Source organism: Erinaceus europaeus, chromosome 12 (assembly GCF_950295315.1).
Source record: "Erinaceus europaeus chromosome 12, mEriEur2.1, whole genome shotgun sequence".
Taxonomy (NCBI): domain Eukaryota; kingdom Metazoa; phylum Chordata; class Mammalia; order Eulipotyphla; family Erinaceidae; genus Erinaceus; species Erinaceus europaeus.
This window is the reverse complement of record NC_080173.1, coordinates 66,383,517-66,408,121: the sequence shown is the minus strand read 5'-3', so window position 1 is coordinate 66,408,121 and position 24,605 is coordinate 66,383,517. Positions and strand designations below refer to the sequence as shown.

Below are 24,605 nucleotides of genomic sequence, written 5' to 3'. Positions count from 1 at the left end.
AGTTTATTTATAAAATAAAAATAGAAAATATCGACAAAACCCTAGTGTAAGAGGGGTTCCACACATTTCCCACCACCAGAGTTCTACATCCCATCCTCCCCATTGGAAGTTTCCCTGTTCTTTATCCCTCTGGGAGCATGGACCCAAGATCATTATGGGGTGCAGAAGGTGGAAAGTCTGGCTTCTCCACTGGGCATGGGTGTTGACATGTCAATCCATACTCCCAGCCTGTATCTATCTTTCCCTAGTGGGACAGGGCTCTGGGGAGGTGGGGTTCCAGGACTCATTGGTGAGGTCATCAGCCCAGGGAAATCAGGTTGGCATCATGGTAGCAACTTTCTGCAACTTGGTGGCTGAAAAGAATAAGGATGTAAAGCAGAACGAATTATTTAATAATCAGGAATATAAATAAATTAATAATAATAATTGAGAACCTAAAGGTAATACTATAGCAGATGAGATTTGCTGTCTCCATTTAAGAAAAAACTAGGAAGTCTATTTTAGGTATTCTCCAAGGGGCCCATGACTTTAGTAATTTTTGCCTGAGCCTGACAGCTAACATTGAAGGTGGGCTAAAGGTATTGTCTGAGGAGATGGTGTCAGAGTTGGGCCTATGAGTAGAAAGCTGGATTAGGGAAGACAGTAACTCCCAAATATGGGGAAAGTATCTAAATACTGTTAACTGTAAACCCCATTGATCTGATCTAGGCTCCATATTCAACACAGGAGCCTGTGTGATCTTTGCATCCCTATAGGTCTGAGCTCACATTCCGTGGTCATATCTAGGAACATGCTAGGCTACACTCATTTCAGGACCCATCTTTATTGAGTGGTAGAGTATATTGACCCAACTTCCCTTTAGATTTCACTTCCCTCAATTACTCCAAGGCTAAACTATCAGATAAAGTAAAGACTACAAAAGCTGGATAAGGGCAAGAGACCTGCATACTTTAATGATGGCTCTCTTGATCATTACCAGACCACCCCATCATCTGGGGCCCTAGTAGGGAGTTTTGACATTCCCATATGGATATGATGGGCCTAGACTTCTAACAGACACCTCTCTCCACCATCACTTATCATCTCCATCAGGAACAGCATCATGGACCCACTTGTGGGCCTCTACAGGACCTTGGCCTTAATGTGCATCAACAATGGTATATGTACATTTTAAAAACAAGATAATGGGGGCCAGGTGGTGGCGCACCTGGTTGAACACACATGCTACAGTGCACAAGGACCCAGGTTTGAGCCCCCCGGTCCCCACCTGCAGGGGGAAAGCACAAATGGTGAAGCAGGGCTGCAGGTCTCTCTCTCTCTCTCTCTCTCTCTCTCTCTCTCTCTCCCCTCTGTCACCCCCTTCCCTTTCCATTTCTGGCTGTCTCTAATAAATAAAGATTAATAAATAAATAAGTAAACCAGAGAATGAAAGCACTTCAAACTTTTCTATTACTGTATCTGTAAAAGCAATGCATTTGCTTCAAGATGAAAAAAAATTGTAGGTATTAAGTCTGCTGCACATACAAATTTTTCTTGGACCCATGTTACATAAGTTTTATAATAGCTATCTTACAATTTTGTTGCCCTTGTTGTTTTATTGTTGTAGTTATTGATGTCATTGTTGGATAGGACAAAGAGAAATGGAGAGAGGAGGGGAAGACAGACACCTGGAGACCTGCTTTACCACTTGTGAAGCGACCCCCCTGCAGGTGGGGAGCCAGGGGCTTGAACCAGGATCCTTATGCCAGTCCATGTACTTTGTGCCACCTGCGCTTAACCCGCTGCGCTACTGCCCAACTCCCCATTTGTATCATTTTCTTTGTTTGAAAGAGTGAGTGTAAAAGCTTATGAGATAGCTCACTTGAATAATATACTGTTTTCCATGTATATGACCCAAGCGCAAGACCGCCCCCAACTACACTGACAGAAGCCCCAACCACACTGATGGAAGCTTTGGTGCTGTGGTCTCTCAGTCTCTCTCCCTTTCTCTCTCTCACTCTCTCTCTCTCTCCCTCCCTCCCCCTGTACTTTCTCTGTCTCTACCTTAAAAATAACTTAGTATAAAATCCAAAAAAGTTGTTTCTTGAATAACTGGTAAACAAAATGATCTACATTTCCAAATAAATAAATAAATAATAAAATATAAAGTCAGAAATGAGCAGTGCTTTGGTCTCTCTCTGTATCTTTCTGTATCTATCATTAAAATAAATAAACTATTTTAAAGGGATTTTCAATAAGATAGAAAGTTTCAAAAAGACATTATAAAAGAGTAGGTATAACTATTTCAAGTTTTAAGATAAAATATATTTCACTGTAAATCATGGTTTAGAAGTTGAAAGGCACCGATTTAAACTAAAAAACCCTTACTACATTTCTTCAATATTTTGTGTTGTTCTCTTCTTGGTAGCCCTTGACTCTTTCTCCCCTAGAATGATTAACATTTCCTGGAATCTATCTTCTATACTTAAAGCTTTGCAGGAGAAAGAAACATATAGAATAGCAAACAATACACACCAGTATATATCAGTGTTAGTATGCTTATATATCTTATACATCTTGTATACCAACAGATGTCAAAAGAATATATAGCTAACCTCCCCAGAAAACATTTTTAGTGAGTAAATATGAGTCAGGACATCTAAATACTATTTTTCTAATTGTCAGAGCTCTTGTATTAGTTCTGTTTTCATGCAGTTCTCTACCATATTTGGTGAGAATAATTCCTGCTGCTAAATTACTTTCCAGAATCACTGGAAAATTAATTAGCAGACTTGTAACATTGTAGGCTGCTCTGAAAAATAATTAGAATAAATACATGGATGGAGAAGCCTACTAGAAAAGCAATTTTAAGACCTCTACTAATTCTCCTCATTGCATATTTCCTTCTGGTTGTCACCTATATTCTTGAAAGTATTTCTCTTTGGTAAGTTTTTTCTCTGTGTGTTTAATCTTCCTATTATGTTCTAAGAGACTCTTTGAGAATAGAGGGCACGATTAGAAGGCTCCATGTAATTTTAAGGCACAGAAAAGAGTTCTTTAAGCAGATGTCACTTAAGATATGTTTATAATAAGTAATTAAACCATGATGAAAGATAAATGACAGATGGAGAGTTAAACTTTATGATGAACTAAAAACAGACTCTATTGACCTTTAAATAAAAATCATGATTTCAATTAGAACAGGAGAAACACAAAGAGATAAAGTGAATGTGTGCTAGCTTGTAATTGGATAGGTGATTTTAAATCTGTACTCATATAAATAATTTTTTATTTGTAACTTCCTCTAACTGGATGTTTCCCTCTTATTGCACACTTGAGGCTTTCACATCACAAGCTTTTTGCTTACATTATAGAAGAGGACAGAGATAACGAGCCAACCTCACTACCCAAGGCAAACCATGTTCACTCTATGAGTTTCATCTAGAGTTTCTAATTCAAAGTAACTTAAAGTTTTTTTTTAATATTTTTATATTGATTTATTTATTCCCTTTTGTTGCCCTTATTATTTTATTGTTGTAGTTATTGTTGGACAGGACAGAGAGAAATGGAGAGAGGAAGGGAAGACAGAGAGGGGGAGAGAAAGACACCTGCAGACCTGCTTCACCGCTTATGAAGCGACTCCCCTGCAGGTGGAGAATCGAGGGTTGGAACCGGGATCCTTATGCCGGTCCTTGCACTTTGTAACTTAAAGTTTTAACTTTAAAAAGGAAAAAAAAAAAAAGGGAGTCGGGTGGTGGTGCAAAGCACAAGGTCCGGCGTAAGAATCCGGGTTCAAGCCCCCCCCCCCCCGCTCCCCACCTGCAGGGGAGTCGCTTCACAGGCAGTGAAGCAGGTCTGCAAGTGTCTGTCTTTTTCTACCCCTCTCTGTGTTCCCCTCCTCTCTCCATTTCTCTCTGTCCTATCCAACAACAACGACATCAATAACCACAACAATGTTAAAACAAGGGCAACAAAAGGGAAAATAAATAAATAAATATAAAAATAAAAAAATTTTTTTTTCTTCTTTCTCAGGAATTCTTTGTCTATTAGTGTGTGTGGTTTCACATGAATTTTTGGATAATTTGTTCAATTTCCTTTAAAAATGCCGTTGGAATTTTAATAGGAATTTCATTGAAGTTATAGGTTGCTTTTGGAAGGATGGTCATTTTAATAAACATTTAGTCTTCCAATCCATGAACAAGAGATGTTCTTCTGTTACCTTATGTCACATTCTATTTGTCCTATAGTTTTCATTATAAAGGTCCTGTATCTCTTTTGTTTGATTCATTCCATTATATTTTGTCTTTTCTGGTTCAATTGTATATGAGATTGCTTCCTTCCTCATTTCCCTTTCCTCTGATTCATCATTATAAATAAGATTGCCACATGTTTATGTATGTTGACTTTGTATCATGCTAATTTACTAAAGATATTTTCATATTATAACCTGACAAGTGACTGATATCAAACACCTATAAAGAAATACAGATCAGCATTAACAACAACAAAAAGCAAATAACCTAGGAATACACAAGAGAATGCACAGTTTACCATGTGCAAGGGCCAGGCTCAAGACCTGCTCCCACCTGCAAGGAAAGTGGAGTAGTGGAGCCGTATTTCAGGCATTTCTCACTCTCCCTTTTTCTATTTCTCTCTCTCTCTTCCTCTCTACTTCCCTCTGTGTCTTTCAGAAAAAATAAAGAGACAGAAAAAAAGACTGTCAGGAATAGTAGAATTTTCACACAGTCACCAAGCCCTGGTGGCAAGTAAATAATAATACCAAATATAAAAGTGAGCAAAATATCTGAGTAGACAATTTTCTAAAGAAGATACACACATGACTCAGAGACATATGGAGAAATGCTCCACTTCACTTGTCATTAAAGAAAAGCAAATTAAAACCATATTGAGATTCTGTCTCACACCTGTGAGAATGGCCTACATCAACAAAATAGGAAATGACAAGTGTTGGCAAGCATATGGAGAAAAAGGAATTCTATTACACTGTTAGTGGAAAAGCAAATTGGTGCAGTTCCTATGAAAAACAGTATGGAGAGTCTTTAAACAAATACAAATGGAAATACCTTACAATCTAGCAATAGTACTCCTAGGCATATATCCAAAATGCATAAAAACACTAACTCAAAAAGACATCTGCACCACTATGCTCATGGCTTCATTATTCACCATAGTCAAGGAGTGGAAGCAACCTAAATATCCATTGACAGATGGTTGGATAAAGAAGTTATGGACTATATACTCAGTGGAATTCTAGTCTGCAATCAGACAAGATAATATTGTGTGCTACAAGACCAAATGAATGGAATTGTAGGTGATTATGCTTAGTGAAGTAAGCAAGGAGGTGAAAGATAATTACCAGATGGTCTCAAAAGCTCATAAGTGGAATACAGAAAATTGAAGCACATGACCTTGTGAGATAAAAAGGGAGGGAGGGAAGTAGGCAATATGTCTCTGAGACATTATAAGAGCTATGGTTATTATTTTTGGAGTCTGAGGGTACAGAACTTTGGTGGTGAGTACAGTGTGGAACTATATATAGTAAGTGTTTTGCAAGAAGGTTTTGAAAAAAAACTTTCATGCCTGAGGCTCCAAGTCCCAGGTTCAATCCCCTGTACCACCATAAATCAGAGCTGAGTACTGTTCTGGTCTCTCTCAGTAGTTTTCTTTCTGTGTATCTTTCTTTCATGCTCTCTCTAAACTACAACAAATAAAACTTAAAAAAAAATTTTATACTTATTTATTCCCTTTTGTTGCCCTTGTTTTTTTTTTATTGTTGTAGTTATTATTGTTGTTGTTGTTGTTGGATAGGACAGAGAGAAATGGAGAGAGGAGGGGAAGACAGAAAAGGTGAAAGAGAGACGCTTGCAGACCTGCTTCATCGCCTGTGAAGCGACTTCCCTGCGGGTGGGGAGCTGGGGGCTCGAAGGGAAAGCATTGGGAGTCCAGTGGTAACGCAGCGGATTAAGCACAGGTGGAGCAAAGTGCAAGGACCGACCGGCATAAGGATCCCGGTTCGAGCCCAGGGCTCCCCAACTGCAGGAGAGTCGCTTCACAAGCAGTGAAGCAGTCTGCAGGTGTCTATCTTTCTCTCCCCTCTCTGTCTTCCCCTCCTCTCTCCATTTCTCTCTGTCCTATCCAATAACTACAACAATAAAACAACAAGGGCAACAAAAGAAAATAAATAAATAAATATTTAAAAAGAAGATATATTTATAAAAAATGGGGGGGTGGAAGCAGTGTATAGAACAGAGAAGAATAAGGACAAATTGGAGCCAGTGATCTTCAGAGAGTAACAGATGATGCTTCCTCTTCCTCACAAATCTCATGCAAGCTGCTCTTTCATCCAACTCTATACCAGAGCCATTCAGGAGACAGCACAGTTCCCAGAGTAATCAATCTGAAAATAAAATGATACATCATTGGAGTTTATTTCATATTTATATTTAATAACATATTTTGGTCACTTTTCTGAAGTAATTATAATTAAAATATCACCAGTTAGCAAAATACTATAAAATGTATGAAAGTGTTATGAAGCCACAGGAGCAACTCTGTCTGATATGCCAGGAAAGGTTTCACAGAAAAAGGAGATGTGGGCCAGGAGATAGCTCACACACATCGGTAGCCTCAGGTAGGGTTCAAGCACCACAGCAAATGCTGTGGTATCTCTCCTTTATCTTAAATTATAAGAGGAAAAGAAAAGGAGTCTTTCAGGAATGATAGATTTTCACAAGAGTGAAGTTCCAGTGTTCATGCACACACAAAAGGAGATGTGAAAATAATTAAAATAAATTATTATAATTAAACTTTAATATATTATTGAAAAATAGGAATAGCTAGCCATCACTCACTGACTATTTATTAAGTGACACATATAATATGCCCTTTATATCATTTAATGTAACTTTTAGAACAATTCTATAAGTACTGTACTTATTATTTTCCAGATAAAGAAACTGAGATAGAAAGAAATAAATTAACTTTTCCAAAGCCACATTAGTTAAAAAAGAAATAGAACTGCAATTTGAGCCTACCTCTGTTTCACTCCACTCTTAATTATTTCTCTCTGAAGCTTTCCATCTGAGTCTTGACAGGTATAGAAAATATGCCTGGCAGTTAGAGGAAATAGCATGGACAAAGATATGACAGTGTTTAAGAGTATGGCTTGCTTGCAAAACATGTGGCTGATAAATGTGGGGTGGAGAGGGTGGTGAAAGAGAAGAAAGATAAAACTGCAAAATTAGATGATTTTTTAAAATGTTTATTAGTGATTTAATGGGTTGCACTGGATCGACCTTCTTGTGGTGCATCCCGTGAGTACCCATTCATTGGGGAAACTGACGATCCTTCCTAGCCGACTGAATCCACATGGATCCCAGTCACTTTCAAAGCCAGCAACAAGCAGGTCCTGACAGCTTTCAACCTGATGCTGTTGACTGGCTATGGAAGAAGGGCAAACACTAGAAGAAGAAGAAGAAGGAGGAGGAGGAGGAGGAGGAGGAGGAGGAGGAGTAGAAGGAGAAGAAGGAGAAGAAGAAGAAGAAGAAGAAGAAGAAGAAGAAGAAGAAGAAGAAGAAGAAGAAGAAGAAGAAGAAGAAGAAGAAGAAGTAGAAGAAGAAGAAGAAGAAGAAGAAGAAGAAGAAGAAGAAGAAGAAGAAGAAGAAGAAGAAGAAGAAGAGGAATGTTGTTAAAATTTCGGAGGCTCTTGCCGGCGGGCTGGCTTCTCGGCGGGCAACAGAGACGCGGAGACAACGGCTGGGCAGGGAAGCTATATTTCTTTATTCAGGAACAACAATTCATAAACTAAGACAAACTAATCACCAAACAGAACTCTGCTGTCTCTTTGCGGCGGCACAAGCACTCTCTCTCTCTTACTCTGGAACTCAGGAACTCAGGAACTCAGGAACCCTCCAACTCTGGAACTCTGGAACTCTACTCTGGAACTCAGGAACTCTCTAACTCTCGTACTCAGGAACCCTCTGAAACTCTGGCACACTGGAACTCTCTCTTACTCTGTAACCCTGAAACTCTCGAACTCAGGAACTCAGGAACTCTCTGACTCAGGAACCCTCTCTCGGGGTTCCTTGGGGCGGGGCCAAGGAGGCCCGCGAAATTAATAGGACTGATCCAATTCTCTTGGCGGGGGAGGGCTAGAACAAACCAATGTAAAGCATACGACAGAAGAAGAAGAAGAAGAAGAAGAAGAAGAAGAAGAAGAAGAAGAAGAAGAAGAAGAAGAAGAAGAAGAAGAAGAAGAAGTAGTAGTAGTAGAAGAAGAAGAAGAAGAAGAAGGAGAGGAAGAAGAAGTGATTTAATAATGATTAACAAGCATTGATGATTATTTTATGTCATGATAAAGTATTCCAAGCTTATGTTCAACAGGAAACTGAGTTTAATAAGTGTCAGAAAATCATAAATCAGATTTATTTCTTAAATTCTGGTGGTAGTTATCTAATAACTACATACTTTTGTATATAGTTTTGTATATAGTAGTAATGACTTAACAATATGCTTTTGTATGTGGAAACACTTTTTTTCATTTAGTCACCTTTTTTAGTCTTTTTACAGAACTTTACAATTATATTATTTCTCTTTATTCTCACAATGAGTACAGAATAGATTATCATCTCAACTATACTAATTTTTATGACCAAAATATTTTAATGTATTTTTTCATTTATACTGAGACAATACTGCCCCCCCCCCAGCAGGTGGGGACCTAGGCTCAAATCCAAATCTTTGCATATGTTAATATTACATTCCACTAGGTATACAACTACCAGGATCCAAGACTACAAGTTCTAAGAGTCAAAGTTCACACACTTTCACATATGTATTGCCACACTACATCTGCCACCAAGTACCATTGTAGCCCTTCTAATCTTTCTTTTTTTTTAATATTTATTTTATTTATTTATTCCCTTTTGTTGCCCTTGTTGTTTTATTATTGTAGTTATTATTGTTGTTGTCGTTGTTGGATAGGACAGAGAGAAATGGAGAGAGGAGGGGAAGACAGAGAGGAGGAGAGAAAGATAGACACCTGCAGACCTGCTTCACCGCCTGTGAAGCGACCCCTGCAGGTGGGGAGCCGGGGTTCGAACCGGGATCCTTATGCCGGTCCCTGTGCTTTGCGCCACATGCGCTTAACCCACTGCGCTACAGCCCGACTCCCCCCTTCTAATCTTTCAGCCCTCTCTTCTCTTGTGCTTTGGTAGCTTTAGTTCAGCAAAGCTAGAAGTTATTTTCTGCTTGACTTTGTTCTAGTGCTTTGCTTCTTTATATCCCATATATTAATGTGATCTGCCTGGTATATGTCTTTCTTCTGGTCTATTTCACATGGCATAATTCATCCAGTTTCATCTACATTGTAGCATTTGACATGATTCCATCTTTTATTATAACTGAGGAGGAATTGTGTATGTGTGCATGTGTGATAGGCATATGGATTGGTGTTATATCTTGACTCTTATAAACAATTGATGCAATGAGCAGAGGAGTGTATGTTTCTTTTGAATTTACTTTTCTGTTCCTCAAATAGTTGCCTAGATGAAGAATCTCAGGATCATATGGTAAATCTATTCTGAATATTCTGAGAAATCGCCATATAGTTTTCCATAGAGGCTGGGTTAGTTTACATTTCTACCTACAGTATACAAAAGTTCCTTCTTCTCCACATTTTTGCCAACATTTGCTGTTTCTTTTGATATAGGTGATTCTCACAGGTAGGAGGTTAGGGTTAAAAAAATTAGTCATTGTCATCAAGATTTTCATTTCCCTAGTAATAAGTGATAATGAACATATTTTTGGTGCTTGTTGGCCATTTGTATGCCTTTTTATGTGTAATGCCTATTCAACCCTTCCCATCTTTTAAAAACATATTTATTTATTTATTTTTCCTTTTGTTGCCCTTTTTTGTTGTTGTAATTATTATTGTTGTTATTGATGTCGTCGTTGTTGGATAGGACAGAGAGAAATGGAGAGATGGGGGGAAGACTGAGAGGGGGAGAGAAAGACAGACACCTGCAGACCTGCTTCACCACCTGTGAAGCGACTCCGCTGCAGGTGGGGATCCTTACCCAGTCCTTGTGCTTTGCTCCACATGCACTTAACCCGCTGCACTACCGCCTGACTCTCTTTTTTTATTTTTAAAGGCATTTTTTATTGGGAGGATTAATGGTTTACAGTAAATATAGTTGTTAATACATGCATAAAATTTCTCAGTTTTCTGCAAAACACTTTCACCCCCAGCCTAGGTCCTCCTCCACCATCACGCTCCAGGACCTGAAAGCACTCTCTACCCCTGACTCCTTTCCTGTGGTGCAATACACCAAACCCAGTCCAAGTTCTACTTTGTGTTTACCCTTTCTGTTCTTATTTCTCAACTTCTATAAGTGAGATCATCCCATATTCATCTTTCTCTTTCTGGCTTATCTAACTTAACATGATTCCTTCAAGCTCTATCCAAGATGAACTCTCCCCATTTTTAAGAATGATTATATTTTGAGGCGCTTGCTGGCAGCTCACATGGTAGAATGCACATATTACCATGCGTGAAGACTTGGGTTCAAGTTTACCTCTCCACCTGAAGGGCAGAAGCTTCATGAGAAATGCTGCAGGTGTCACTCCTCTGTGTCTTTCTCCCTCTCTTTTACTTTCTATCAAAAATTTTTTAATAAAATTAAATTGAAATATAGGAGTTGTGCAAAACATTTTTTATTGTCACCAGGGTTATCACTGGGGCTATCTCTGTGAATCCACCACTCCTGGCAGCTGTTCTTTCCTTTTTTTTATTTCTAGGTTTTTTTCTTGACTTGATGGAACAGAGCGAAATTAAGAGAGGAGAGGGAGGGAGAAAGAAAGACACCTGCAGACCTGCTTCACTGCTTGTGGAGCTGTCCCCTGTAGGTGGGGAATGGGGGCTTGAACCTGGGCCCTTGTACATGGTAATACATGTTCTTAACCAAGTAAACCACCACCAAGCCTCCACTATCAAAAAATTTTAAACAGAAAGAAAAAGGAGAATATGGCCACCGTGAATGGTATAGTTGTTCAGGCACCAAGATTCAGTGATAAACATGGTTGCAAAAGAAAATAAATTGGTGGGGCCGGGTGGTGGTGCACCTGGTTGAGCGCACATGTTACAATGCACAAGGAACTGAGTTCGAACCCCCAGTCCCCATCCGCAGGGGGAAAGCTTCACAAGTGGTGAAGCAGTGCTGCAGGTGTCTCTCTGTCTCTCACCCTCTCTATCCTTCCCTTCCCTCTCGATTTCTGACTGTCTCTATCCAATCAATAAATAAAGATAATAAAAAAGAAATTTGTTTTTGAAGTGATCTTATTTTTTTTGAAGTATCTTGCCTTTCTTTCTTTTTTCTCTTTTTTTTTTTTTTTGCCACATTGTTGAGCTTAGGTATGAACTTGTTTAGAACTCTTTAAGTTAGAGGAAATTCTTAGCTAATATTTTTTCAAATAATAAGTCTGCCCTACATAGATAGAACTGGAAGTGATCACACTAAATGAAATAAAGAAATGAAGGACATCTACAAGATGGTTTAGGTAATATGTGGAATACAGATCATAGTGATCCGTGTCTATCTTTAATTCCTTACAGCACTGTTTTGGTTACTATAATAGTAACCAAATAGTTTGAAGTTGGGAAATAGTTTGAAGTTGGGAAACATGATGCCTCCATTCTTGATTTGTGCCACCCTCCACCCCCTACCCCAGCCCTCACATGGGAGCACCATGCAAAGGGGAATCTGGACCAGTAGTAGAGCAGTGTTGTGGTGGATATCCTCTCTTCCGCCCCTCTTGTCTTTAACCCTTTGCCAAAAAAAAAAAAAAAAAGTCAGCTGGGAGCAGTGGATTGTGCAGCTACAAGTATAAAAGCCTTAGTGAAAACCCTGATGGAGAGGGAAAAGAAATCCCAAGCTTACCCTGTGATCTATAGACAGATGTACTGAATTTTCTACTTTAATTTCTAGGAGCTGATAACTTTTGGCATCATCATCTTTTGAAACATTAAATTTTAGACATGATGTTCATACTTAAACTAAAATTAAATGACTCAAAGGAACATTGTGATTTAAACCTAACAACAAACTGATTCATGATTGGAATATAATAATTTTGGATAAATATAAACTTTGTTTTTAAAATTAATGCATTCTAATTGCAACAAAAGAATGAAATTAGTCCCAATTGACTGTCAAATGAGACATTGTGTCATGAGTTTCAAAAACAGGGGGAAAATGAAATTATATTTACAGTGTGAATGCCAGAGAAAGAATGCTTGTAGGAGTCTCTAAGACTCTCCATTGGTAAACAAGATTCTTTAAATTTTAAATTTTTATTAGTGATTAAAAGTGGCTTACAAAATTATAAGATTTCATGGGTGTAATTTCACACCCATACATGGTGTCTGTAAGTCACCACACCTTCCACTAAGGTCCTCTGCCTCACCCACTGATGCCTACCATAATTCTTGCAAAGTTTGGTTGCCAATCTTTTTGTAAGTTTATTTGATTTAGTCACCTATGTTCTATATATTAATGAAACGATTTGGTAGCTGTCCTTTGTGTCTTATTTCACTTAGAATAATCACCAACAGTTCCATTCATTTTCTCCCAAATCATACACTCAAATTTAATTGCAAAGTAGTTTTCTTTAAAAAACAAACAAACAAACATTTATTCATTCATTTGGTAGGACTGGACAGGAGTAGACAACATAATGGTTATGCAAAGCAATTCTCATGCCTGAGGCTGGCTCCAAAGTCTCAGGTTCAGTCCCCCTCACTACCAGAAGCCAGAGCTGAATAGTGCTCTGGTAAAACAAAGAAACAAAAACTCATTTGGTAGGACAGAAAGAAATTGAGATGAAAAAGGAAGATATACAGAGGGAGAGAAACACCTGAAGCTTCCCCCATGCTGTTGGGGACTGGGGCCTTACACTTAGATCCTAGTGTGTTGTAATGTGTGCTCAACCATTAGTGCCATTGCCTGGCCCCAGTAGTTTTCCATTGGATGTATTTCCCATAGCTACTTAATCTAATCATCTGTTGTTGGGCCTTAGACTGCTTCTATATTTTGGCTATTGTAAGCAGTTCATCTATAAACAAAAGGGTACATAAATACTTTATTTTTTGCCATTTTTATCTTTAATAGTGGGTTACAAGGTTTAAGATTACAGGATACAGTTCCACATCATACTCACTATCAATGTTCTCTGTGCCCAGCCTTCTACCTCCCAAAATAACCACCATAGTTCTCACAAAGTCTTAGAAATTGTTTGCTTCTGTCCTCTCTCTCTCTCTCTCTCTCTCTCTCTCTGTGTGTGTGTGTGTGTGTGTGTGTGTGTGTGTTGTTTTTTGGTGAGAGGTGGGTTTTGGGGTTTTTTTTTGCAAGTTCATATGTATCAGTTCTCTAGCTTCCACATATGAAGCTGGTAGTTGTCTTTCACCTCTTATTTTACTAAGCATAACTACTTCCAGTTCCATCCATGCCCAGAGGACACTGTATAGCCTTTCTTGATTGCAGAGTAGTATTTCACAGAATATATATCCCATAACTTCTTTGGTCAATCATCTGTTGATGGGCATTTAGGCTGCTTCCACTCTTTGGTTATTGTGAATAATGCAGCTACAAACATAGGGGTGCACATATCCTTTCAAATTAGTACTTGTGTGTTCTTTGGATAAATGTCTAAGAGTGGTATTACTCGATCATAAGAGAACTTTTTTTTATCCCACTGAATGATTTGGCCCCTTTGTAGTATAAACTGAAGTTGGGGAGCATGATATCTCCATTTTTTCCCCCAGAAGTGCTTTGACTATTCATGAATTTTTTGTGGTTCCATATAAATTTTTGGACAAGTTGTTCAATTTCCTTGAAAAATGTCATTGGGATGTTTATAGAGATTGCATTAAAACTGTAGATTGCTTCTGTAGGATGTCCATTTTAACAATGTTTATTCTTCCAGCCCAGGAACAAGGAATGTTCTTCCAATTCTGTTTGTAATTCTATTTCTTTTAACAATGTCCTATCGTTTCCCCTATAAAGGTCCTTCACCTCCTTTGTGAGTTCACCTAAAGGTATTTTATCTGTCTTTCATTTTCCTTTCCTCATTTGTGTACATATATCACAGATTTCTGTGTATTGATTTTGTATCCTACTACTTTAGTGACTTTACTAATTATTTCCAGTAGTTTTCTCATGGGAAAAACTAACATTAGCTAACTATGTTAGCGTTCTCTAGGTATATTATCATACCATAAACAAATAGTGACATAAGACTTCTGGAGGCATGGCTTTGGGGGAGCAGCAGCTGCATTTTGTTGCCCTTCCACCACCCCCCGCCCCCAACTAGGAAAAGCAATGAAAATAACCTTAAAACCCAACAAAATACAACCAGGATTTCTCTGAAAACTCACCAAGCCACAAGTGATTTTTCACATGTGGCTTGTGGAGAAAAAGGAGGTGAGGGATTGATTCCTAGGACTAAAAACTGGTGCTCAGGAATGGCTGGCACCAAATTGGCAGATCAGTGGCTGAGCCACACCATTTCTAGATCCAAATTAAGACAACAAAGAACTGGTAAAAAGAAAAAAAAAAAGTCACCAATTTACAACCGTGACTTCTTGAGTTTCCAATGCTGTTGTCCCACAGAGGCTGGGACAGTAGTAGGGAGACCCTATATTGGCATTAAGGTCACAGAACCGGCCTGGTGACTCAGGATAAAAATCTCCTCTCCCCCACCAAGATATATAAACAGGGAAATTGAACACTTTAGCCACAGCGCCTCCTGCTGGCACAACAATGAAATCCACACTAAAGGAGGGAACTGAGAAATATACAGAGAGCAACAAGAGACACCTCAAATGACCAAACAGAAATAAATCTAGAAAAAAATAACAGAGATAGAGTACAGGAGAGAAATTATGAAATCAAATAAAAAAAGACTAAAGTTAAGATTCAAAAAAACTCAGTGATAATTTCACAAAAGAATTACAAAATACAGAAGGAAATAAATAAATAACTTCAAACAGAACTGCAGGCCTAAAGGACAGTTTACATGCAGACCAGCTTGAAGTGAGAGGCTTCAGAAGTAGACTTAATCAGGTGGAGAAGAGGTGATCAACATTAGAAGTCACAACCACCACACTCTGAATTCAAAACTCTTAGGGAGGAATAGTTTAGGAAAAATGAAGCACCTCTCTCTAAAGGATCAGACTCTATCAGAAGATGAACATCAGAATTATTTGTAACCCTGAGGAAGAAGAGAGGCAGAGAGGAGGAGAGAACATATTCAAAGAAATTTTAGCAGAAAGTTTTCCACACCAAGGTGAACACACACTAATTTTTTAAATCCAAAATGACATACACCCAGACACATCATTGTAAAACTATCCAAAACCAGGGGCAAGGAAAAATATTTCAGGTTGACAGGAAAAGGAAGAAAATCATATACAAAGGTAGAACTACCAGGCTTTCATTAGATTTCTCATCAACAACACTAGAGGCAAGAAGAGAGTGGAATGGCATATTCAAAGTACTAAAAATACCTTATGGGGAGTTGGGGGGTAGCACAGTGGGTTAAGTGCACATGGCACAAAGTGCAAGGACTGGCATAAGGATCCTGGTTTGAGCCCCTGGCTCCCCACCTGAGGGGGGCCACTTCACAAGCGGTGTCTATCTTTCTCTCCCCCTCTGTCTTCCCCTCCTCTCTCCATTTCTCTCTGTCCTATCCAACAGCAGTAATAATAACTACAACAATGCAACAAAAGGGGGGAAAATGGCCTCCAGGAGCAGTGGATTTGTGGGGCAGGCACTGAGCCCCAGCAATAACCCTGGAGGTAACAGAAAAAAAAAAAAAAAAAAAAACAAGATCCAGCACTACCACTCTTAAGCATTTATTCAGTGAACACTCAAACACTAATTAGAAGAGATACATGCACCCCTATGTTCATAGCTGAATTACTCACAATAGCCAAAGAGAGGAAGCAGCCAAAAGGCCCATCAACAGATGACTGGCTAAAAAAATATCACTGTGAATGGAATATTGCACTAAAGTAAAAAAACTCAGGGTGGGGGAGTAAATTTTCAGCCCCACTGTAGGGGTTGAGGGTAGAGACACAGACCTTGGGTGGAAGGAATGGCGTTAATATATAGCCATGTAGTCACAAATCACTATTTAATCAATATGAGAGGGGGAAAATAGATTGAATGTCTGAAGCTTTAACACTGGGCTCAAATTGTTAATGCATTTTGAATAATAACTTTTTTATTTCTTTTTTTCTTGAAATATTAAACCACTTATATATGATCTTAGACCAGGGAGACCAGAAGCAACTGGTCTTGTCAGTATATAAGATATAGTTATTTGTAAATAGCATTAAATGGCATACATCATGGTATTGGTCTTGTATGGAACCTCTGGGGCTTTGCTCATTTTCCTTCTTGTTTCTTTTGCTCCATACCATTTGATACTACATCTGCTGATCTCAACCAAATCAGTGTAACCAGGTCCACTTTGACTTGTTTCACTTTGGACTATGTCCGGAGACGACAGGCCTAGGATAGGATGACAGGCCTAGGATATCAAGCCTCCAGCTCCAATACTCGGGTGAGACGTTTCCTAACTCATAGGACTAAGTTCCATGTGAGGTGGCACACCTCCTGGCAGAGTTATAGAACCAGAGCACATGAAATAGGCCACAAATACACATGTAGGCATAAGTTAGAGGAAAATAAATACATTAAAGTAAAAGTACACAACAGTCTAACGTGACTCAATAAGTGCAGCAAGCAAGTTAAAAAAAAAAAATTAGAAAGGGGCCAGGCAGTGGCACATCTAGTCAAGCACATACACTGCAGGGCACAAGGATCCAGGTTCAAACCCCTGGCCCCCACTTGCAGGGGAGAAGCTTCATGAGTGAAGCAACACTGTCTCTCTGTCTCTTTCCCTCTCTTCGCGATTTCTCTCTATCTAATAATAAATAAATAAAATTAAGAAATTAGAGGGGAAAAGGTTGGGGTAGATAGCACAACGGTTAGACTCTCATTCTTTTTAAATTTTAGTTTATAAAATGGAAACACTGACAAGACCATAGAATAAGAGGGGTACAGTTCCACACAATTCCCACCACCAGAACTCCATATCCCATCCACTTCCCTGATAGTTTTCCTATTCTTTTATTTTTTTAATTTCTTTATTGGGGAATTAATGTCGACAGTAAATATAATAGCTTGTATATGCATAACACTTCTCAGTTTTCCACATAACAATACAACTCCCACTAGGTCCTCTGTCATCTGGGATACTTATGCCAGTCCTTGTGCCACCTGAGCTTAACCACTTCACTACTGCCCGACTCCCTAAATGCTTTTTTTTTTTTTAAGATTGTTTTTGGCGGGACATCCTCACAATTTCAGTGCAGAGTGTACACAGTCCTGTCCAGGCCTTGCAGGTTTGATCTCCAGCTCTAAGCTCTACGGAAACCATGCTCCATCAAATCATCTCTCAGGCCAAGAAGCATCCTGGCTTAATCCCCCTCTTCGTCTTTATTGGACCTGGAGATACTGGAGCAGCACTGTCTGACATGTGCCTGGCATTGTTCAATCCAGATGTCAGTTAAGACAGAAAGAATAACCCAGAACCCTGGAACAAACTGGGTCCCAACGATCAGTATAAGTTCTACTCAGAGAATGCAGACTACAGCAAACTGAAGAAAGAAGGCCCAGACTTCTAAATGAAATATTTCACTATAAAGCTGCTTAAAATGAAGGGCTTCCAGATGCCATCCACACAATTTCCCACTTAACCAGGAACTCTTTCCCCTTTAAATACACAAAATCATGTTCGTGTAGTAATGGGGTTTACACTGATTAATAAATATCTGAAATGTGGGGGGAAAAGATTGGTTTTGGCGATTCTATATGTATTTGTTTGTTTGTTTATTACCAGAGCACTGCTCAGCTCTGACTTGTGGTGGTGCAGGGAATTAAACCTGGGACTTAATGGAGCCTCATGCTTGAGAGTCTGTTTGCATAACCATTATGCTATCTATCCCTGCCCATCGATTAGCTGCTTTATGGTGTCTTTTTTAGGTCTTTCTACTTGGAAGTGGTTATGCTTAGTGAAATAAGGAAAGAGATACAAGACAACTACCAGTTGGTTTCACTCATCTGTGGAATCTAGAGATCTGATTTACATGAACTTGCTAAAGAAAAAAACACTAACAAAACAGAATCAAGCAAATTGTAAGTCTTGTGAGAACTGTGGTGATTATCTCTGGCATGTTGGAGGATGGGGATATTAAGCTTTGATGATGATTGTGGTGTGAAATTACACATTGTAATCTTATAACAAATTGTTGATGAAAAAATTATTAAAAAAACTAATAGTGACATATGTACTTTTCATAAGTGCTTTTGTGTCCTTTAGAAATATGTTTAGGAATGATATTTCTAGATCATAAGGTATGAAATAAGATCCTTTAAAATTTTAAATGTTTATATCCATTCCTTCCCTCACCATTAGGGATTTCCTCAATTTTCAAATTCCTGATTTGGTATTCCAATGTCTTCTATTAAAACTCCTGTCTTAAAAAAAAAAAAAAAAAAACACCTCCTATCTTTGCTCTGAAATCATGAGGATATTGAGATTTTGCTTACCAATTTTATCAGTTTCTCCTTTTTTTTTTTTGGCCTCCAGGGTTATTGCTGGGGTTCGGCGCCTACACCACGAATCCTCTATTCCTGGAGGCTATTTTTTACTGTTTTGTTGCCCTTGTTGTTTTACCATTGTTGTGGTTATTATTTTTGTTGTTACTGCTGTTGTTGTTGGGTAGGACAGAGAGAAATGGAGAGAGGAGGGGAAGACAGAGAGGGGGAGAGAAAGATAAGATACCTGCAGACCTGCTTCACCACCTGTGAAGTGACTCCCCTGCAGGTGGGGAGCCAGGGACTCAAATCGGGATCCTAGAGCCAGTCCTTTCTCTTCACACCATGTGCACTTAACTCACTGCGCTGCTACTCAACCCCCCAGTTTTTCCTTTTAATGTAACCACTGTATAAGAATATAAGTAAGGATGGGGCAGGGGCTGCTGGCATTCCAAGAATTACATCCTTTTCTTCATCCTTGCTTGATGTCACCTTGACCTCTATGAAAATACCAAAGTGGGGAGTCAGGCAGTAGCACAGCGAGCGGGTTAAGTGCACGTGGTGCAAAACACAAGGACCCGCATAAGGATCCTGGTTCGAGCCCGGGGCTCTCCACTTGTAGGGGAGTCAGTTCACAGGCGGTGAAGCAGGTCTGCAGGTGTCTTTCTCTCCCCCTCTCTGTCCCTCCCCTCCTCTCCATTTCTCTCTGTTCTAACAATGGCGACATCAATAACTACAACAACAATTAAAAACAACAAGGGCAACAAAAGGGAAAATAAATATAAAAAAAATTTAAAAAAAAGAAAACACCAAAGTTTCTGAACTGGTAAGTTATTAGATCTGTAAAGTGACTACTAATGTGTAGCTTCTCTCTGTCATAATGATGATTATATTGACATTCAGGATCTTATTAAAGGACAAATTTTCTTAATCAATCACCCTATCAAGGACATTATAGTGCATTGCTCTTCTAGAGTGAGCAACATGAAAGCATAACACATCAGTCTTTTTTATCATGTTCTGAATTGGTTGTTTTTTTAAGTATTTTAAGTATTTATTAGTGTCCCCTGTCAAAACTGCTTAAGTAAGATTTTAAAAGAAAACAAAGAACCCCCCACACCTATGGTCATCTAATCTTTGATAAAGGGGCTCAAAGTATTAAATGGAGGAAGGAGGCTCTCTTCAATAAATGGTGCTGGGAAAACTGGGTTGAAACATGCAGAAGAATGAAACTGAGCCACCTTATCTCACCAGAAACAAAAATCAACTCCAGATGGATCAAGGACCTGGATATTAGACCAGAAACTATCAAATACTTAGAAGAAAACATTGGTGGAACACTTTCCCACCTAAACCTCAAGGACATCTTTGATGAAACAAACCCAACTGCACGGAAGACTAAAGCAGAAACAAACCAGTGGGGCTACATCAAATTGAAAAGCTTCTGCACAGCCAAAGAAACTATCACACAAACAAAGAGACCTCTCACAGAATGGGAAAAGATCTTCACATGCCAGACATCAGATAAGAGACTAATAACCATAACATACAAAGAGCTCAGCAAACTTAGTAACAAAAAAGCAAATAACCCCATCCAAAAATGGGCAGAGGATATGAACAAAATATTCACTACAGAGAAGATCCAACACTTCATCTGCACTATTGCAGCCTTTAGGTCCATGATTGTTCAACAATTTGTTTGGCTTTGTATGTTAACTCTCTTTTCAGCCACCAGGTTCCAGATGCTAGCAGGATGCGACCAGACTTCCCTGGACAGACAACCCCACCAAAATGCCTTGAAGCTCTGAAAAAGGAAGAATGGGAGAAGATGGAAAGGGATTTGGGGTCCTGGTGAATGACGATGGGAAAGAATCTGTTCTGCAGACACTTACCATGGAAAGATGAGAAATGTGTCAGCAGCTGTACTGTAAACTACTAAAAGTCCCCCGGCCCCTGAAAATGATAAAATAAATTTTTGTGCAGTTAATTATAACCAGAGTTCTAAAATTTTAAAAGTGCCATTGAGATGTACATATAATGACATGGAAATTATCTATGATATATTAAATTATAAAAAAAGATATTTTGTATATATGTAAGTAAAATTTTATAGTATTTGTAAAAAATACTGAATACTACACAATATTTTTAATAATGACTTTCTCTAGGAGGTGAACTGATAGGTGGAATTTTGAATTTCAAGATTTTTATACTACTTGATATTTATAACAAAATTATTATTTTCAGTGTTAAAAAGCAGTAAAAGACTTTTATGGAGAAAATTCTGTTCTGTTATTCAATAAGAGTTTAATAAAATTGTGTATAAATTCACTCAGACCTACATTTGAAAACATTATTATTTGTACATTGAAAACTTCTTCCGTCTTATTATGAACAATTTTCTTGAACTGTGGTTTTTAAACATTTTTAGACAATGGTTCCTAACCAAATAGTTTTGAGCATAGGGAAAGTTTAAGATATTGGGCTTTTATAACCAGCTCTGAGTAAAACACATCTATCATCACTTGGTGAGATGACTTCCCACTAAACAAACACCTGGGCTAAGAAAATTAATGGATAAACCAATATTGAAAACGTGGGCTACATTCATATATATTGGATTAGTTTTCATTCACATCATTATTTCTTGTTGAAAAGTATTCCATTTAAGCAGTTTAAAAATTCACTTTTCACAATATGTCACATTTAAATATATACCAGAGAAGGTAATACAAAAACTTCAAAACTTTATAATCAAAAATAAATAAATAAATAAAAATTTTAAAACTTTGTAATCATTTTTTGAAAGATATAATAATCAACTGTGCAGCATTTTTACACATAAAAACAAAGCACTATGAAGAACAGCAGCTGTTAGGATAATATGTCTCAGAATCAGCCACGTTCAAAATTTAAAAATTCATAATGGAATGTTGGTAAAATCAAGTGATAATAAAGATAATAATAAGTAACCTATCAACTTTGAATAGTATCATTTCTCACACACAATTTTATTGATTGCTTATGAAATTTTAAACAAAAAGCCCAAGCCATTATAATTAATGTGCCCTCCCAGACAATTTCTTAAGCAAAAAACCTACTAAATATACAATAAAATTAAAATGAGAGGAGAGATTTATTTGCTTGTAGATGTTCCAATTATTTGAAAATAATAGCAGCATCATTTAAGAGCACATTTCAACCTCTAGAAAGCGGATCATGAAAGTGTCATAGAGAATGTTTATTAAAATCAACATTTTAGGACAAATTACTTTTTTATGCATGTAAAAAGAATTACTTTTTTATACAAATTATTCTTTTTACGCATGTACTGTGAGTTTTATTCTACAAGACACACAATAGTGCTCAGTCTTTAGCACTACCTAGAAGGTTTGCTATGTATAGGAGATAGAATAATATAGAAGGCATACACATGGGGGGAAGGGCAATGTAGGGAAAGGGTAAGATTTATTAGCTTCCATTATTTTTGTTAAAAACTCTACTCGGAGCACAGGCACATAATATATTGTACTTTCCATTACTAAGTGCAAATGTAAAGAATACCTAAAAAACACACTTCAACCTTATAACATATTAAAATAACAAGTAGGATGTCATGACATTAACTTGACAGATGGACTGTCATTTAGCAATGTTGTACATTAGTTAGCAACAAGTTAATATCATCAGATCCAATTTTTCTTAACATCTAGAAGTTATCAGAGAGAAAAAATTTCCTAGTAAGTCATCTTTGATTTGTTTACTACTCGAATGAGGCAAAAATAATTAGCTAAAATATGTAAAAGCAATCAACATCTAGTTTAAAAGTAGTTTTAAAATTTCTAAAATAATTAACAGAAAATTTTTAAATTCAATTTTTAGTCACTTCCCCTCAACTTTATCCTTCACTATGATATTGATATTTTTGACAAGTCCACATGTACTATGAATTGACTCATAAAAATTTTCAGCATATTGAACTAGGTTTACAATAACTACCTTTACAATATATTAAGGCCAGTATCTTTTCACCAATACCAGCTGTTAAGCAAACTCAAGTGACATTGTAGATTCATGGTTAGTCTTTGGGAAAGAAAGTAAAAATTAGAGCGACATAAATTTAATTTCATTACATTTTTGGCATATTAGGCTACATTTTATGTCTTATTGACCACAAATGACTTTTCTATTGTAAAACAGTCTTAATCTCTGCAATTTTAGTAATATCATTCACCAAATGAATAGTAAATTTTTAGTTTCCATATCAAAAATAGTGTTGATATTTTAGAATCATGTGAGTAGCCCAGCTTCAAACTACAGCACCACATGGGGATACCACAGTACTGGGGAAAGTGTGGGTACTGTATTCTCTCCCTCTCTTTGTCTTTCTTTCTAGCTGAAGTAAAAAAGAATAAAAAAAGTTGGTCATGCATATTCTATGTCCCAGTAGCAAAACAACAAAATCAAATATTGATGTTTTCTGAAATGAGAAAATAGTATTGAAATAGCATCAGAAAATTAGTTCTTGCAAATTTATCTCCACTTAAGTGTTTCTGTATTACTTTCTGCCAATATGGATTTTTCTTGGTCATAGATACAAAAAGCCAGAACAAAAGAGAACTTCCTGTCAGTCAAGGATTGGATCAAACATCAATTTAACTTAATTTGTTTCTGAGAGCAGTAACAGGTAGAGCTTCAGAAATATGGATTTAAATCTTTAGTCACTATATTAAAATAACAATAATAATAGTGATGATGATGATGTTGATGTAATAGCATTAAACAAACTTCTATATAAAAAGAGTTGTGGTACATCATATTTTTAACAGCACAGTTTTAATTTCCTAAGAAAAGCAACAAAGACATGACTTAAGGAATAAAACTTATTGCAAGGGAATCACATGCCTTTTGTTTAGACCTTGAAAATTTTACCTCTTTTGAAAAACTAACTCGTTCCATACCAGTGTCAAATAACTTATTTCTCTAGTTGTCTTATATATGTTAATTCAGCCAACCCCAGTGGATTTTATATACTTTGAAAGCAAAGACCATATCTGAAACATCCCCTCATCCTTTTTATAAGCACTGAGTTAAGCATATAACATATACTTAAGAAATGTATGATTGTGAAATTGTAGCAATGTGTATTTGTTTTAAAAAATCTAGATGTAATTTTTACTCCAAGTTTAATCTTATAAATTATTCTGAATTTTATTTTTCCTTAATCTATCTATTACTCTCAAATTTTCTTTTTTCTTCTTTTTTCTCTCATTCTCAGGATATATATATATATATATATCCACTTCACAGTTTTTCTGAATAGAAAAAAACAAAATTTTAACTCCCACAACAGATGTATCCAGTATGACTGTCATTAATTTGCTGATTACCTGTAAGAGTGAAATTCTATCAGAATTATTCTTCTGAATATCTCACTGGTCATCAACCCGAATATAAGTATTTGCAATTATAATATACTGCTGTGGTAAAATTAAAAGCAATACCAGGCTGGGGAAACAGCATAATGGTTCTGCAAAAGACTTTCTTGCCTGAGGCACCAAAGGTCTCAGGCTCAATCCCTAGAACCAACATAAACCAGAGCTAAGCAGTGCTTTGGTGTCTCTGTATCTCCTTCTCTTTCTTTCTGTATATCTCCTTTATTAAAAACAAAGAAACTGAGGGACAGGCAGTAGCACAGCAGGTTTAGCGCACAAACATGGCGCAAAGCTCAGGGACAGGCACAAGGATCCCAGTTCCAGCCCCCGGCTCCCCACCTGCAGGGGGGTTGCTTCTCAAGCAGTGAAGCAGGTCTGCAAGCATCTATCTCTTCCCTCTATGTCTTCCCCTCCTCTCTCCGTTTCTCTGTCCTATCCAACAACAACAGCAATAACAATAATAACAACAACAACGGTAAACAACAAGGGCAACAAAAATGGGAAAAAA

General features: G+C 37.5%; 1 long non-coding RNA gene and 1 pseudogene across 1 annotated transcript in view; both read left to right on the top strand.

Annotated features, from left to right (window-relative positions):
- The window catches only part of LOC132541990 (uncharacterized), a 169,930-nt gene that overhangs the window by 67,081 nt on the left and 78,244 nt on the right, over nt 1-24,605 (top strand). The gene's annotated exons all lie outside the window — the stretch shown is intronic.
- LOC107522959 (cytochrome c oxidase subunit NDUFA4-like) lies at nt 17,466-17,849 on the top strand (annotated as a pseudogene).